A 19,878-nucleotide genomic window follows, 5' to 3' on the forward strand; every position below is an offset into this window, starting at 1 on the left:
GAGATGCTGTGAAATAATCTGCCTTTGCTAGAATATGGGATGATTCAAAATGAACTATATCACTGTGCAAGAACGGAATACCAAAGTGAAAATATAAATGAAATTATATTATGATGATTTAAAGACTTACTATATATTTTATAGAAAACTTTGCCATTCTTATGGAGGAATTATACCTTATAACTGAACTTGTAAAAAGAAGAGACTTATTATAGAAATATTTTGTACTGGGTCTCAATTAGACCAGTGGAGCTGTATTTGCTCCACACTCTTTGACTGTGAATTTACTTAGAGGAGCTGAAATAGCTCCGCACTTTTTTACTGATTATTTTAATTAACTAAATTTATGTTTTGGTTTCATTGTTCACATGTAAATTTATGTGGAATATTTAATAAAGTATCTGAACATCAGTATTTGGTCTCATTTGCCAGAGCTCAGTCCCAGAGGAACGAACCTATGTCCGATGTTTAATTGACACGAGGGAACGGTGACGCATAGCCACCCGACCCTCCTGTTACACAACATTCAACAATCTCAGTTTGATATTTCCAACGCACAGATCACCAAAATAGAGGAAAGTATATCAGATAGTTATAAGTTTCAAAGAAAAGGGAATGAAAATCAGTTTCGGCACAGTGTGAAAGTAATGTCCAAGTCAACTGAGGCCCGTTACTTGCTTGATAACCTGATGTCAGCATTTCCAAAGTAGCCGCGGCAAAGGACAAGATATCAGAAGGTATAGACTTAGTTCAAGAGGGGCAAAAGTTAACTAAGTTAGCGGATTCTTCCGAGTTATGATGGCGTGGAGTGCAAGAATACATTACTAATCCTATAGCAGACGATTCTGAGGACGAGAAACGTATGAATAGAGAACAATCTAGAGCTGAATGAAAGTCTAAAGCGGAAAAGGCAAAAAAGCGCACATGACCTGTTCCATATAACAAAGATAGGAGCTCTGAGGACAAGAACTCAACCTACAAGCCTAGTAGATGTTTCACTTGTGGAAAGAGAGGTCATTGGAGTGACAATTGTCCAGAAAATAAGAAGTCAAAGATAAGTACATTCAGTTTATTACCTTTAAATAACGATTTGTTATCATCTGAAACAAAGATAAAAAATATTCGTTTTGAACATACATATAGTACTATTTTACCTTCTGTCTCAGTAACGAGCAAAAACAAATCACAAAACAAGAATGTAGCGACTGAACAGTTCTCACCTGAAACTGTTTTATATTTACCTGGAACACCTGTAGGCAAATTAAAGATCAGGTTAGATAAATGGAAATTGATAACTGATAATCAATACATTCTTGACTAATCGAGAGCGGTTACAAAGTACCGTTTAAAACAGAACCTGACCGTATACATATTAGAAATAACAAATCTTCATTAGACAACAAAGATTTTGTTTCATCAGAAATTTTAAACCTGTTGAAAAAAGGCTGTATTAAAGAAGTAAGCACTATACCGTTAGTCGTTAACACTCTTACGGTAGCTTTCAACAAATCGAGTCAACCTAGACTCGTCCTTGACTGCCGCCACGTAAACCCACACTTATTTCAATACAAGTTTAAATACGAAGATTGTAAAGTGGCTAGAGAATTGTTCAATGAAAATGATTTTGTTTTTAGTTATGATTTAAAACCAGCATATCATCATATCGAGATATTTAAAGAGCATCAACAGTATTTAGGGTTGTCATGGCTTTTTGATGATACATTAAAATATTTTGTGTTTGATGTTCTGCCCTTTTGAATTTCAACTGCAGGATATATCTTTTCGAAAGTTTTACGAGAAGTTGTTAAAGATTTTAGATCTCAAGGCAAGAGAATTATTATGTTTTTAGACGACGGTTTGGCGGGCGAAAAAGATTTTGCCACTGCTTTACAGTGTAGTAAACAAGTTAAACTTCAATTAGAAGATTTGGGATTTTTAATAGCACATGAAAAATCGCACTGGTTTCCTTGTCAAAAATTAGATTGGCTCGGTTTCACATGGGATTCCAAAAATGGTAACATATCTGTCAAGGAAGAAAGGATAGAGAAACTTGAAAAATATTTGAATTTTGTTTTGTTTCAAGTGACTAATGGAAAATTTTTATTTAGAGCTAGATTTATAGCCAGTATTATTGGTCAGCTTATTTCCATGCACGCCGTTTTTGGCAATGATGTACGTAGAAATACTAGATTTCTTTATGATTGTGTTATGTCAAAAGCCAGTTGGCAAGCTTATGCGAAAATAACGCATGAAGCTTTAAACGAATTGATGTATTGGAATCTTCACTGTAGAAATATAAATACAGTAGGTGCTAAGATAAGCACGGTAACAGTCAATACTTTGTTTGACTGTGAAATTTTTTGTGACGCCTCAGATGTGGGCTTTGGTGGTTATATTACACCATTTGCTGAGTCTCATTTTGAGAATTTTGAAACATTTGGTAATTGGACCGAATCCAAAATGGGTGAAAGTTCTACATGGAGAGAGGTAGAATGTGTAAGAAGGGTATTAAACACATTTATAAATGTCACTGAAAACAAACAAATTAGAATTAATTCAGATAACAAGAATGTTGAGCATATTTTAAAAGTCGGTAGCAAGAAATTGAAATTACAATCAATTTCTACTTCTATTCTTGATTTTTGCAAAGTACAAAAGATTAACTTAAAACCTAATTGGATACCAAGAGCTGAAAATAATGATGCAGACTATTTGAGCAGAGTCATGGATCATGACGATTGGAGCATAGAATCGTCGATTTATCATTATTTGTGCAATTTATGGGACAAATGTACGGTAGACAGATTTGCAACACACTATAACTCTCATTGTGAGAGATTTAATTCAAAAGTATGGTGTCCAGGGACAGAAGCTGTAGACGCTTTCACTCAGTTTTGGGGGAATGATGTAAACTGGCTTGTACCGCCACCTGTCTTAATTACTTAAACTCTGAATAAATTAAAACAAGAAACACTGATCGTTCCTGAGTGGACTTCTGCCCCTTATTGGCCTATTTTACATAGAAATGGTGAATTTTGTTATTTCGTGAGAAATATTTTTTATTTACCTCAGAATAATTGTATTGTCAAGGGGGCAGGGAAAAATGGTGTTTTCAAGACAGGGTTGCTAAAATTTAGAATGATAGCTTTGAGGCTAGTGTTTTGATTTAGTAATTCTATTTTGCAGGAATAAGATTGAGGCAGAATGTCAGAGCAGCTGTGGAGGCAAGTGGAGTTTCTAATGACCATATCCTACATGATTTAACCGGAAAGATGTCTTCATTTCTCCTTGATTCAAGAAGTAACAATACGAACAAGACGTACTTTTCTAGTTTCAACAGATGGAGTACATTTATCAAAGAACATGGTTTTAATAATTTACCGGCTGATCCTATTCACGTCGCATTGTACATAACCAATTTGATAGACAAAAACTGTTCTCCAAATGTTATTAATGGTGCTATTTATTTTTTAAAATGGGTACATGAGCTGAATGGTTTTGCTGACCCTACTGATAATTCTTTCGTGAAATCTCTACAAGAATCGGCCAAAAGGTTAAACGGAAAACCTGTCAACAAGAAAGAACCTGTTAGTATCGACATGATTATTGAACTATGTACAAAATTCAAAGATTCTAATGATTTATTAATTGTAAGAGATTTAGCTATGATAGTGTTAAGTTTTGCAGGATTTCTCCGTTTCGACGAGCTTAGTTCTTTAAATTGTAAAGACGTTGCTTTGTAGGATGAATTTTTGAAATTATTTATTTCTTAAAGCAAAACGGACCAGTATAGACAGGGTAATGAAATTTTGATTGCAAAAGGGAAACTATAGCATGTCCTGTCAGTATTTTCAAGAATTATATCAATTTGGCTAAATTGAACCTGAATTCAGATTTTTATATATTTCGACCTATATTTAGGCATAAATGTATAGCTAAACTTATTTACAAAAATAAGAAAATAAGGTACACAGCAGCAAGAGAAAATATATTGAAGAGACTGAAATTAGTCGCACCTACGTTGAATTTGAGTTTACATTCCTTGCGTGCTTGTGGGGCGACCGCAGCTGCTAGTTCAGAAGTTAATGAACGATGCATTAAAAGGCATGGCAGATGGAAGTCTGACACTAGCAAAGACGGCTATATTGCTGACACTTTAGAAAAGAGACTTTCTGTATCTCAGAGTCTTATGTTATAGACGCTTCTTCTCATATTTCAACCCTTTCTTTGTATGTTTTCTACATGTAGCTGTCTGGGTTATCGGCAATATGAATATATTGTTTTGTTTTATTTAAGCCTATGCATTTATGGGAAAGAAGTTAAGGTAATACTTACATTTTCCCGCGTTTCAAAGAATAGCGGGAAACATTTGTATTAACGATGCGTATGAATTTTCTAATTTAGTCACGTGAAAATTTTCATGTGCGGGAAAATATTTTGAAAGCCTTCACTTTCTACCCAACAGTCGTGGTGTCAAGTTTATTTTTACATATTTCAGATATGTAACATTTTTAGTTTTAATTCATGTTTTTGCTGATGATTAGTTGTGTTTTGTTTCGAATAATTATATATATCTCAATTTTTTTTTTGTTTGATTTTTTTTTTTTTTTTTTTTACTGTCCAAGTATACCTCTTGAGACGGTCTTCCGAGCATTGGGTTTGGACACAGGTTTCCAACTTTTTTTTCACTACATATTTAGTATTTAATGTAGTTTGACCGAGTTAACTCGTTTTAGTTGGTTGTTCCTGGCCGGCGGGATCGTCGATGATAGAGACTTTGTCATTATTTGGTATTTAACTAAAAAATACAGCATATCAGCATTCAGTCATCATTTATAATTGTAATGATTCATTTATGTAATTATGCTTATGAATTGTATTCGTCAATTTATTAAAATCCGGTGTCCTTCAAGCTGTCTGGGTTATCGGTAATATGAATATATTGTTTTGTTTTATTTAAGCCTATGTATTTATGGGAAAGAAGTTAGGTAATACATCTGCAATAGATGAAACATGTCAACAGTGATGAAAGGGAGACTAATCGTGACTTCCATAAAAATGAAGCGAAGAAAGGAGAGTTCCAATAAGTAATTTATATTTCATTTCCAAATATCTAAAGTTTGTGAGATTTGAAACGAGGGATCCAACCCGTAGCCAGTGCTTCGGTACTTTTATGATTAAAATGGTGCATGTCTTTTTTGTTTGTTTGTTTTTTGTGATCTGTTTTTGTTTGTTGTTTTTATGTTATGCTCTCATATATATGTATAATGAAAATGAAAATATCATTTGCAAGTTTGGTGGGTCCGAACACTTATCTGGATTTACCTACCTCCATCAGGAACGCTAAACAAATGAAGATTGAAGACCAAAGATGTTTGAAAACTTGAATATAGGAGGATCTACATGACCAATAGGGACACAATAAGTATATCAACCCCCTTTGGCTAAATCTACATGACCAATAGGGATATAATAAGTATATCAACCCCCTTTCGCTCGGGTAGTTGGAAACTTGTAGTTTCTAAATTTTTCGACCATAAAAATAATGTTAGAATCGTATGCTAAAAATCATATTATAAATATAACCCTCGCGGACAAACAGTCCACCAGTAGCATGCAGGAGACCCCACATTAACTCCACCTAAAATGAGGGGTATTTTTAATCCGGGTTCGCCCCGGGTTACGGCGTTCACACTACCTAAAATTAACCTGGATTAAATAATTCGGGTCGAATCCGAATTTAAAAATGCAAAGTGAACGAGGTTGTAGTCAACCTTACAAAGTAGTCTTAAAAGTCTTAAAAAGTTTTGTAAATATTAAACAGAAACGATAAATATCTGTAATCGATATCAAAATCTTTAAACAACAAGTCCCGCTCAAATATTTCTATGTTCAAGAATTCCTTGTTTAATTAAGGGGCATGTTAGAGCATACTCCTTGAAAAACCGTAATATACATCGAGATTATTTTTATTGCTGGTTTTTGCGTTATTTTGCACCTGGAACAAGGTTCTCTTATCACTATTATTTCATCTAACACTATTTGACAGCACCTTTTATATGTCAGGGTTAATACAAATGGTTTAAAATTCGTCGAAATTGGGTCTATCAAACACTTCAAAGTTGAACGAAACTTGCTGGTTCATAACCATGATAACATTTGATAAGACAGCGATTCCTTGTTTGCAACATGATACTAGCCATAAGAATAACACCACGAAATCCCAGACCAATATTACTAATCCCAACTGGAACTAAGAAACCAAAATAGCAAACAGTGTGTTAACTACTGTTAATTCAGAAATTATAGCAAATAATGCGGCTGGGGGTGAATATGGCAATTATAATAAGAACTAGCAATTCTGATATCTGATATAGATATCTGTATGCAATTATTCCTAAAATCGCAATAATTAATCTCGCACTTTTGTCCATTCTTCAAAAATCGCAATAAAAATGCACGCAATAATTTCTGAATTTACAGTATATTTTAAAGCTTCCGATTAATTAAATGCATCATCCATACTCATCGACTAAATACAGTTTAGGAGCCTATTGTTCAGTGGTTGTTGTTTGTTGGTGTTGTTCATAAGTGTTTCTTGTTTCTCGTTTTTTATATAGAGATTAGACCGTTAGTTGTCCTGTTTGAATTGTTTTACACTATTCATTTTGGGGCATTTTATAGCTTGCTGTTCGGTGTGAGCCAAGGCTCCGTGTTGAAGGCCGTACTTTGACCTATAATTGTTTACTTTTTACACATTGTGACTTGGATGGAGAGTTATCTCATTGGCACTCATACCACATCTTCTTATTTCTATAGATAGACAAAAATGGGATAAATAAAGTTTAGAGAGACTAAAAATGGGATGAATACAGTTTATAGAGACCAAAAATAGGATAAAAACAGTTTAGAGAACAAAATGAGGTAAATATTTACTAAAAACATTCAAAAGTTGACCTCTGATCATAAAACAATTCAATTTCAAAATTAAAAACCTTAACTGCTCTATTCATGATATTGTGTGTTCAATTTTGTGAAACAAAAGGAATAATATGACGGGGGACTAGTGGATACCAAAGTTAGCCTGGCCTGTTGGAGACACATGAATACCTGGATTATTCTGGCATGGTTGAAACAAGTGGATACTGGGGTTATTCTGGCCCGATAGAGACAAATGCATACCTGGGTTATTCTGGCATGGTTGAAACAGGTGGATACTGGGGTTATTCTGGCCCGATAGAGACAAATAAATACCTGGGTTATTCTGACATGATCGGAACAAGTGGATACTTTGGTTATTATGGCCTGATATGGACAAATGTATACCTGGGTTAATCTTGCATGGTGGGAACAAGTGGATATTGGGGTTAGTGTGGCCAGATAGAGACAAATAAATACCTGGGTTATTCTGGCATGGTGGGAACAAGTGGATACTGTGGTTATTGTGGCCTGATAGAGACAAATGACTAATATAAAAGAAGGTACACTTTAGAGTGTGATATATCATAGATACACTTGTCTAATTTTAAAGAAGATACGATTTATAGTTTGATATATTATAGGGACACTTGTCTCAAGTTGCAGAAACATCTCACCAAAGATACCAGACTTGCATTCATATGAAGGTAGTATAATAAACTCTGTATATAAAAATAAGACAATGTGGTATGATTGTAAATGAGAAAACTATTAAAGTTCATATAAAATGGTTTTAAGGAATTATAGGCATCCCTTACAGCCTTCAACAGTGATAAAAACTCATACCATATTATAGGTATAAAAGGCACCGACATGAAAAATATGAAACAATTCAATTGAAAAAACTAACGACCTAGCATTCATATAATCCAATACAATACACATACTTTATTTGCCGTTAATATTACAAAACATAACATAATACATGAGTAAATAAAATAATATGATATATTAGTGTCATTCCATAAAGAAATTGTGAAAGACGGAATTAAAAAAAAATAATGATAAATATCAATGTACAACTAAATTTTCAAAACAATCTATATATTATTTTCATACCAAAACAAATTTACGAAAAACAAATATATGACAAACATGAACCAACGACAACCACTGAAATACAGGCTCCTGACTTGGGACAGGTACATACACAATTTGGCAGGGTTACACATATTTGAATACGTCAACCCTCCCCTAACCTGGGACAGTGGTGTAGCAGTACAAAATAAGAACAATTTATAAAAATCAGTTGAAATGGTCTGTACTCCTCGGATAGATAAAAAGCAGAAAAAACATCCAACAAAAACACAGACAGGACTTGGCAGAGTATTTGTACACCTCTCACAACAAAAAAGACACAAAGTACATATCTGAGAGTGCTCGCAAACATCATCCTGATTTCTTGTATAACATATAAATAGAGATATGAAGTTTGTTTACTGTTGAAATTGTCTCATTGTAAATCATGTTCTTCTTCATGTTTTATAAAATATATGATTCCAAATAAAATCACAACTTCAAATTTAAATTTGTACGACAACTTTTATATGTTTTATAATAGATTATGATGAAAGTCAAATTTTATTTAAAAGTTTATAGAATCTTTTATTTTTTCAATCTTAATTCAAAGGATGACATCAATAAGGCTATTATAGGATTTTAGTTTTACAATTTATTATATTCAATATCAGTCTGTTTTTCGTATGCCATCCATATATTTGAACAACTATCTATTCTTTTTTTTTATCAACCCTTTTAAACCCTCATTTGCTTTATTGCTCTTTATGTTTATATAGTTTGAACTTATGTAGACAAATATGGACATCTAAATAAAATCAATGCACAAATAATAGTGAACAATAGGGTATGATCGACGTCAAAACTTGTGGATGTAAAATATATAAAATGAATAAATTTAAATCCTAGAAGACCTAAACAAAACAGATAAGATCAACTTACATGAGGAAGTTCCATCCAGTTAATTAATTTAGTAACTCAAATCAAAAATTAATACCATATAAATTATATAAATGTCAACTTTGTCAGGAAGTTGCTACGTTTGTTTTGTAAACAAAATAGATTTAGAATTGGAAAATTTGCAGGATAACTCTATCATTTGAATAAAAACGGAATGCAATCGTTCGATCTTTCTGTTTTAATCGCTTAGTAAGTAAATATATTTAGAAAAAGATATTTAGTAAAAAGGACAAAAGTACATTAAGCAATAAAGATAAAAACTCATTCAGAAATCTGCCTCTAGCCGTTTATAATGGATAAGTGTGCAAATGCATATCATATGTAAAGCTTTAAATCAAACAAAGACTACACAAGGGTTAAATGAAGTACCATGTTAACATATGATAATGAGGATTATCCATGCATCCTTATTCCTGTGATGGCATTCATCAGGTTGGTTAGGCACAAAACGCTTTGTTGGTTAAATAAGCTAAGCGTGACTAAACATTTAAGACAAGCAGAGCTTTAAAACAGATTGCATACGCTCAAGCTATTGAGATGTCAAGCGCCTCATGTCTTGATTCTTGATACAGACTTCTGAACGTATTGTCTCAGCTTTGACTGCTATACATACATTACGAGGAAAAGTTGATACCTTGGTTATTTTGGAATGACGGGGACAAGTTGATACCTTGGTTATTTTGGTATGACGGGGGAAAGTTGATACCTTTGTTATTTTGGTATGACGAGTGCAAGATGATACCTTGGTTTATTTTGTTATGACGAGGGCAAGTTTATACCTTGGTTATTTTGCTATGACAAGATGATACCTTGGTTATTTTGGTATGACAAGATGATACCTTAGTTATTTTGGTATGACGAGGGCAAGTTGATACCTTGGTTTTTTTGGTATGACAAGATGATACCATGGTTATTTTGGTATGACGAGGGCAAGATAATACCTTGGTTTATTTTGGTATGACGAGGGCAAGATGATACCTGGTTATTTTGGTATGACAAGTTGATACCTCGGTTATTTTGGTATGACGGGGGCAAGTTGATACCTTTGTTATTTTGGTATAATGAGGGCAGGATGATACCTTGGTTTATTGTTATGACTGAGGCAAGTTGATACCTTTGTTATTTTAGTATGACGAGGGCAATTTGATACCTTGGTTATGTTGGTATGACGAGGGCAAGATGATACCTTGGTTATTTTGGTATTACAAGTGCAAGTTGATATCCTTTCTATTTTGGTATGATGAGGACATTTTGATACCTTGGTTATTTTAGTATGATGAGGCAAAGTTGATACCTCGGTTATTCTGGTATGACGGGGGCAAGTTGATACTTCTGTTATTTTGGTATGACGAGGACAGGTCGATACCATGGTTATTCTGGCATGACGGGGAAAAGCAGATGCATTGCTAGTCAAATAAATATGCAATCAATGAAAATTGGTCATCACCAGTTCAGTTAACTTGTGAGTAATGTCAGAGGTAGTTTTTAAACATACTTTTATAGTTTGTTCTTATGATGTACTGTAACACCACTGTCCCAGATTAGGGGAAGGGATAAGCGCTCACAAACGTGTTCAACCCCGCCCCATTCTTTATGTACCTGTCCCAAGTCGGGAGCCTGTAGTGCAGTGGTTGTCGTTGGTTCATGTCTGTCATATTTCTTTTTCGTAAAGTATTTTGTTTTAAATCAGACCGTTTGGTTTTCTCAATTGAATTGTTTCATATTTTTCAGGTCGACTATACGGTATGGGTTTTCTCATTGTTGAAGGCCGTACGGTTGCCAAATAATTGCTGATATTCACTTCATTTGAACGTTGGTGGATAGTTGTCTCAATCATACCACACCTCCTTATTTTTTTTTTTTTTATTTTATCGTCATTTCTTATTTCTATTCAATGGAACCATAAGCTGCTTTTATGGTAAATGAAAACTGCATCTACAACCTAGATAAATTATATATTTTTGGCACATTCATTATATAGATATAGATAAATAAATCTTTATTTGTAGAGCTGTTAAGATAATGGTTTCACAATTAAAAGCTTAAAGTAAGCTATCATGTATTGTTTAATTTTAATATAATTTTAAGAACTTTAATTTAAATAAATCAACAAAATAAATTGGAAACAAATATTCCTTTATTTTTAAATATTGAGTTTTTAATAAAATATAGTAATTTTAGTACAAGATAATCATTAAACTTGGATTTATATTTAAGTTATTCAGTTACATTTAATTACACCACAATATTAAACTATGCTCTCACAAAAATAACATACATGTAGTTTTCTACCAGAATTATTGTGGTCAAAAATGGATTAACACAAAATAACCAGATATCTATACATGAAGGATACAAATTAAGATGGTTAAAACATCATGTGTAATGCTACTTGTGTTTCTTGTTGGTCACCTACAACGTGGATCACCTGCACATACACCTTATGCAGGTAAGATCAGAATTGAAACTTGTCTATGTATTTCATATTTCACATCAATATGATACTAATCTAAATATTTGTTTGTGGTAGATGTTTAGACCATTTCCATCGTTGCCAAATATTTGACCACCTGTGGACAAATTGTCTATTTTTTTTCTTAAGTAAGCATTTTAAATGACTGTGTAGGTTAATTTAACAAGTTTTGCACATTCATTTTTGAAAAAAAAAACTTTCAACGGGTTTTAAATTAAAGTCTTTTACACCACGTCGTGTGAATCTTACAGTGTTGTATGTCCACTTTTGATAAAAATGGAAATAGCTAAATATTTGATATCCAAGTTCAATGGTCTATCTCCCTATACAACTATAATACTCCGAGATTTCTACACCCTTACGAGTTTTTGTCAGAACTACACTGTGCTACTCAACACTCCCATTGGCTTATTCATCTAGTTAGTTCAGAGAAAAATATTTTTGTAGTGTTGTATCTCAACTATTGTTCAGCTTTTTTTGCTGTAAAATTAATTGTCATAAAAATTATCTAAGTTAGTAGTACAATGCTAAAATTGCTTGCATGGTTTAAACTCAATCTATGAGCAATTCTTAGCAGAATTGGGGATATTACACAGGTAAAACATTGATATAGGGATAAATTTCTAAAGCAACATTGTTTGAAGTGAAGTGTTCTATCTCCAGAAAAGGCGGATGCTTTATCTAAGTTGATTGTCTATTAAAAAAACAATCAAACAAAGGGTACCTCTTCATGTACGTAAATTCGATTGTTATGTCTCAGTCATACATTTATGATATTAAGGTTTGAAACTTTGACTTAAATGTTTACCACTATTACCAAATGGAAAATACATCATTATAAGATTCACACGACGTCCAGTAGACACTGCAACCATTTACCTATAAGTAACAATTATCTTACTTGTATATCTGAACTGCCACCTGTTTATATGACAGTTATATGATAAAGTATTGTTTAATTGTTTATAAAAAGTGTATACGAAATACACCTTAAAATGTGTCGTTACAATATATTGAAAACGGTAGTCAGTGTTTGCTGTTAGTCGCTACTACAACAATTATATTGAAGATAGATTGAAAAGTTTCGCCAGCTAAAAAAGGTGCATTTATGCCTTTTCATAACATTTGTAATACTTGTGACTACAGGTAGTAAGTATCAGATTATATTATATAATGTGAATGATAAACTTCAAAATTCGCTGAAGCATGACTGAAAGGGAATCTAGGGTGGGGGGGGGGGGGGGGGGAGACTCGTAAACATGTATTGCATGACACCTAAATGGACTGATGATTGAGAAATTGTATATGTTTTTTAATCAAATTTAAAGTAACTAGTATACATTATTGTTTAGGGGCCAGCTGTGTTGAAGACCCATTTGTGGCCTTGTGCTGTTATCTGCTCTTTGGTTGGGTTGTTGTTTCTTTGACGCATTCCCCATTTCCATTCTCATTTTTATTAATAATATGGATATGTGTTGTGATTTAATACCAATGCGACATCTAGCCACCAAAAGATCCAATTTAAAGGATGTTAACGAGTACAGGTCACCGTACGGCTTACGACAATGAGAAAAACCCATACCGCATAGTCAGCTATGATGTCTTCCTCTGTCCTTGGTTCACTTTCAGACTTATTCGTGGCAGTAACACGAAATACCAGGTCATATGTGCTTATGATTCCTAATTATGTTAGACAATATTTCTTTGTGGATAAATTAGTTTTTGTGTATAAGGGTCAATTTTTGGAGTGTATGTGCCTTAGAAGGGTTGAATTTACTATGACGGCGTGCATAAAGTTGAAGGCAACCCTAAAATGCGCTTTTAAAAGTAGTTTTATGCAACCGTGTTTAAAATATCTTTTAAATAGGAAGTTTTTTTATGATAAAATGACGAATGCTAGCCATTAAAATCCACATTACTAATAAGGTTATTAATATTAAATCTATAAAGTATGAAACGAACATAGAGAAAACGGCAAACTTATGTGAAACTTGTAACATTAAATAAGCATTAAATAGAGTTTTTGACCTAAAATTTATACAAATTCAACATATTTTCCAGCATTTTCGTATAATAGAATTTTTCGGATTCGGACAATGACGTCATACGAAATTCACCGCAAAAAAAATAAAAAACGGCCAAGGTCGATGAGTTTGGATGGAGTTCGTTATGTGTAAGAAGTAGTAATTTGGAAGGATTAATATTCGAAAATTGAAGAACCGGTAAGAAAAAATATTTGATTGCTATTTTTTTATTTCAAAATAACTTGATATTTCAAATGTGCATAACAAGAGGTTTAAAAAAATCTGCAAAATATGAATGATTCGATAGTCCAGGCTGAACACCTGATTTTTTTTAATGTCCAGCTATTATGTTACAATTTAAAGAATTGACGTTTTAACGCAATTTTCTGAATAGGGTCCACGACATAGTCGCTTATTATTTCCATTACACTGCTCTTAGCATATATGAATTTATATTTCCAGAATGTGCATATGCTGCACTTTGTTGTTGAAAAAAAAAGAAATATGTTGAACGTTTATGTTTAAAGCTATGTGATAAACTAAGTGTAAAGTGTTTTTGTTACGCGTTTGTTTTCTGGGGGAAAATGCCGCGACGTCGTAAATGATTGAAGTAATTTGAAGACGTTACGTTTGTGGACTCAGCTTTGTGCACGCCGTCTATAGAAACCTTATATTTGCGAATACTTACAACACTTGCAGCCAGATAAACAGATGTGCACTTACTCGTCTATGACTTAAAGGCGTTGGTACGTACGTTTTAGTTTATCTACATATATACATGTTACCAATCCTATTTCAGGATGTTCTTCAGGATGGACAGGTTTTGCTTCTCTTACATCATGCTATATAGCTGTTAGTGTATACAAAGATATGGCCGGTGCAAAGAGATATTGTTTTGACGAGTATAATGCTACGGTTGCTACACCAAAGACAGATCCAGAAAATAGCTTTATAAGCACACTTAATAGGTATTTCAATATCTATTTAAATACTCATATGATTTTTCACGTTAAACTCTCAAGAACATTAAAAAAACGTAAACAGATTTGCGTTTTCTTGAATCATACGAAAAGGAGGCTTCAACTATAAATGAGGTGTTCGACATTCATTTACAAAAACCATGTTGTGTACTCTAGCTCAGTTTCAGCTAGGAACAAATTGTTTGTTCTTAAAAAAAATTGAATCTACACATGACATTAACTATGTTTCTCTGTTGGTAAACCAATGTGCCAGGAGGTGTTGTCACAAACCTTCATTCGTAATGAATACCGGTTATCTACTGTAAATTCAGAAATTATTGCGTGCGATTATTATTGCGAATTTTGAAAATTGGAAAAAAATGCGAGATTGATTATTGCGATTTCAGGAAAAAGGGAACAGAAATATATGTATTAGATATCATAATGTGAGTTTTTATTATTGCGATACTCATGCAATCGCATTATTCGCAATAATAAAAACCCCCGCAATAATTTCTGAATTTACAGTATGTTAATCACGGGTCGCTTCGTTGCATTGTAAATTATATGTGAATCTATTTAGGATGAATCAATGCTAATGATTTAAAATGATTATTATTCTCACTTTTTGAAAACATTGTATAAACTTTAAAAAAATATTTGAATCTTAAATATTGATGGTTTGGAGTCTTGTTTTTTTTCTCGACAAATGTAAAACATGTAAGTATATTTTACTGTGTATTCCAAATTTTTAAATTACTTTTTTGTGTCGGTTATACGGATATGTTGACATAGGCCACATATAAATAAATACAAATATATATACATATTTTTACCATAACACTATCTGCTGATTTATCAAAATTTCGATTTTCTTTGAAATACAAAACAAAAGGATATTTCCTAAGGTTTATCATCTCTTTACAAAAACTGAGTTTATATCGCAATTTTGACATCAGGAAACAATCTGGAATGCAGTTATACCTATATATATAATGGTTTTTTGAAATCCAAACACAAAAAGACGTTTCTTCAAATTTGCGATTTTTTTCTCGCGAAAACTAACTTTTTACCCTATATTTAATATTGAGTAACAATTTGGAATAGCATAGTATACCTATATATCAATTTTAAATCCTAACATAAACCATCAATATACGGCAGCCGGCACGGGCACAGAACCGTACAAATGCAGCACCGGAATACGTCTCCAGAACCATTCAAAAGTCATGCGCAGCACTTGTTAGCTAATTACCGACAAAAAATTGTGACCTGAATGTACACCAATAATCACGACATATATATTGATCTAATCAGAGACATATATTATATCTGAGACTACTATAACACAGTAGTCTTAGATTATATACACTTTTAGTTTGTATATATGTCTCTGATTTAATGATAAAATATAGAACTTAAAGATTTCATTAATTGCAGGTTAGCCGGTGTTTTGGGTTCACTACGTAAAATCTAATGTTTTGAGATGCGTCCTTAATTAGATAACTTTATATTTTATTATCTTTGTCAGTTATATATTAGAAACATTATGATCTATTGGTCCCAAGAGACATATTTTAATTTGATTTTATATCCTACAATAAAATATGAATATTATACAATAGGTTTAATTCTTAATCTTTGGTTTATTTTCTTTCTAAATATTTTTGTCCGAATTTACACGTACAATTTTTCTTCTAATACACTTGTTTTCTTAAATATCGAAAATGGAGTCTGTAAGTTAAACAAATTAAAACATTTATGTCACATTATACAGCTGTTATAAGGGAAACAGTTGCTTCTCGATAAATTTGTTCGTCTATCCATTTTTGCTTAATTTTAGGAAATGGATTTTAAGGCAATCAAAGACCAGTTTATTTAACAATTAAAGTATTTTTTCATTAACTCATTACATGACTTGAAAAATGAGTATGTGAAAACTGACAATATAGAGCATCGTAACCGCTGAATTTTCACTTCAAAAATAAGTAAAAAAAAATGGTTGGTTATAAGGAGGTAACAATTTATAATAATCAAGATTGGATTTGACTTATATTATTATGGAGCTACCATTTGATTTTTATGGGGGGGAGGGGGGGGGGGGGGGGTCTAGGATGAAATTTGAAGAAAAAAAGGCAGGACAAGAGTTTTGAGTAGAAAAAAAGGCAGGATGAGCAACTTGGCAAAACAAAAAGGCAGGATGTCAATTTATGTAAAAAATGTCAGGATAAACTAATAAAAAAAGGCAGGATCGAAAAGAGTGAAAAATAAAAAGGCAGGACAGAGATTACAACTAAAAAAAAATGCAGGACACAATTTTTCATCCATTGGTTCTGAGGAGGTACCGACAAAAAATTTAGTTCTGACAGGGTATTGTTTTATTTTACTGTAAATAAAGGTTGGTTCTGATGAGGTACCAACATAAAGTTTACATAAAAAATTTAGTTCTGATCAGGTATTGTTGTTTTTACTGTAAAAAAAACGGTTGGTTCTGAAGAGGTGCCGACATAAAGTTTAATGAGAAAATTTAGTTCTGACCAGGTATTGTAGTTTTTACTGTAAAAAAAACTGTTGGTTCTGAGGAGGTACCGAAATTCAGTTTACTTTAAAAATTTGGATCTGGTAAGGTATTGTTGTTTTTACTGTAAATAACGGTTGATTCTGAGGAGGTACCGACATTCAGTTTACTTTGAAAATTTGTTCTAAGAAGGGATTGTTGTTTCAACTGTATATAATGGCTGGTTCTGAGAATGTACAGCCATAAAAGTTACATTTAAAATTTGGTTCTGACAAGGTATTAATGTTTTTCCTGTAAAAAAAAAGTTGGTTCTGAGGAGGTACCGACATTCACTTTACTGAGAAAATTTGGTTCTGATAAGGTATTGAAGTGTTTACTGTAAATAAAGGTTGGTTTTGAGGAGGTACCGACATTCAGTTTACTTAGAAAATTTAGTTCTGACAAGGCATGGTTGTTTTTATTGTAAATAACTGATGGTTTTCTGGAGGTACCAACATAAAAATTACTTTAAAAATTTGGTTCTGATAAGGTATTGTTGTTTTTACTGTAAATAAGGTTGGTTCTGAGGAGGTACCAAAATAAAGTTTACTTAGAAAAAATTTAGTTCTGACAAGGTATTGTTGTTTTTACTGTAAATAACGGTTGGTTCTGAGGAGGTACCGACATTTAAATTACTTAGAAAAATTTTTAGTTCTGACCAGGTATGGTTGTTTTTACTGTAAATAAAGGTTGGTTCTGAAGAGGTACCGACATAAAGTTTACCGAGAAAATTTGGATCTGACAAGGTGTAATTGTTGTTTTTACTGTAAATAAAGATTAGTTCTGAGGAGGTACCGACATTCAGTTTACTCAGAAAATTTAGTTCTAACAAGGTATGGTTGTTTTTACTGTAAATAAAGGTTGATTCTGAGGAGGTACCGACATAAAGTTTAGATATAAAATTTGGTTCTGATAAGGTATTAATTGTTGTTTTACTGTAAAAAACGGTTGGTTCTGAGAATGTACAGTTATAAAAGTTACATTTAAAATTGGGTTCTGACAAGGTATGGTTGTTTTTACTGTAAATAAAGGTTGGTTCTGAGGAGGTTCAAACATAAGTTTACTTAGAAAATTTAGTTCCGACCAGGTATTGTAGTTTTTACTGTAAATAACGGATGTTTGGTTCTGAGGAGGTACCGATAAAACATTTACTTAAAAAAATTGGTTCTGACAAGGTATTGTTGCTTTTACTGTAAATAAACGTTGGTTCTGAGGAGGTTCCAACATAAAGTTTACTTAGAAAATTTAGTTCTGACAAGGTATTGAAGTTTTTACTGAAAATAAAGGTTGGTTCTGAGGATGTATTGAAATTCAGTTTACTTAGAAAATTTAGTTCTGACAAGGTATTGAAGTTTTTACTGAAAATAAAGGTTGGTTCTAAGGATGTATTGAAATTCAGATTACTTAGAAAATTTAGTTCCGACCAGGTATTGTAGTTTTTACTGTAAATAACGGATGTTTGGTTCTGAGGAGGTACCGATAAAAAATTTACTTAAAAAAATTGGTTCTGACAAGGTATTGTTGCTTTTACTGTAAATAAACGTTGGTTCTGAGGAGGTTCCAACATAAAGTTTACTTAGAAAATTTAGTTCTGACAAGGTATTGAAGTTTTTACTGAAAATAAAGGTTGGTTCTGAGGATGTATTGAAATTCAGTTTACTTTAAAAATTTGGATCTGGTAAGGTATTGTTGTTTTTACTGTAAATAACGGTTGATTCTGAGGAGGTACCGACATTCAGTTTACTTTAAAAATGTGTTCTAAGAAGGGATTGTTGTTTCAACTGTATATAATGGCTGGTTCTGAGAATGTACAGCCATAAAAGTTACATTTAAAATTTGGTTCTGACAAGGTATTAATGTTTTTCCTGTAAAAAAAAAGTTGGTTTTGAGGAGGTACCGACATTCAGTTTACTTAGAAAATTTAGTTCTGACAAGGCATGGTTGTTTTTATTGTAAATAACTGATGGTTTTCTAGAGGTACCAACATATAAATTACTTTAAAAATTTGGTTCTGATAAGGTATTGTTGTTTTTACTGTAAATAAGGTTGATTCTGAGGAGGTACCAAAATAAAGTTTAATTAGAAAAAATTTAGTTCTGACAAGGTATTGTTTTTACTGTAAATAACGGTTGGTTCTGAGGAGGTACCGACATTTAAATTACTTAGAAAAAATTTAGTTCTGACCAGGTATTGTTATTTTTACTGTAAATAAAGGTTGGTTCTGAGGAGGTACCGACATAAAGTTTACCGAGAAAATTTGGTTCTGACAAGGTGTTGTTGTTTTTACTGTAAATAAAGATTAGTTCTGAGGAGGTACCGACATTCAGTTTACTCAGAAAATTTAGTTCTAACAAGGTATGGTTGTTTTTACTGTAAATAATTTAAAGTTGATTCTGAGGAGGTACCGACATAAAGTTTAGATATACAATTTGGTTCTGATAAGGTATTAATTGTTGTTTTACTGTAAATAACGGTTGGTTCTGAGAATGTACAGTTTTAAAAGTTACATTTAAAATTTGGTTCTGACAAGGTATGGTTGTTTTTACTGTAAATAAAGGTTGGTTCTGAGGAGGTTTTAACATAAGTTTAGTTAGAAAATTTAGTTCTCACCAGGTATTGTTATTTTTACTGTAAATAAAGGTTGGTTCTGAGGAGGTACCGACATAAAGTTTACCGAGAAAATTTGGATCTGACAAGGTGTAATTGTTGTTTTTACTGTAAAAAAAGATTAGTTCTGAGGAGGTACCGACATTCAGTTTACTCAGAAAATTTAGTTCTAACAAGGTATGGTTGTTTTTACTGTAAATAAAGGTTGATTCTGAGGAGGTACCGACATAAAGTTTAGATATAAAATTTGGTTCTGATAAGGTATTAATTGTTGTTTTACTGTAAATAACGGTTGGTTCTGAG

The 19,878-nt window shown here is 32.5% G+C and overlaps 1 protein-coding gene across 1 annotated transcript in view; it reads right to left on the minus strand.

The window, feature by feature from the left end:
* Positions 1-19,878, minus strand: part of LOC127726325 (cyclin-G2-like) — a 486,290-nt gene that overhangs the window by 153 nt on the left and 466,259 nt on the right. The window lies entirely within an intron of this gene.

This window comes from Mytilus californianus, unplaced genomic scaffold (genome assembly GCF_021869535.1).
Source record: "Mytilus californianus isolate M0D057914Y unplaced genomic scaffold, xbMytCali1.0.p SCAF_17, whole genome shotgun sequence".
NCBI classification, from domain to species: Eukaryota; Metazoa; Mollusca; class Bivalvia; order Mytilida; family Mytilidae; genus Mytilus; species Mytilus californianus.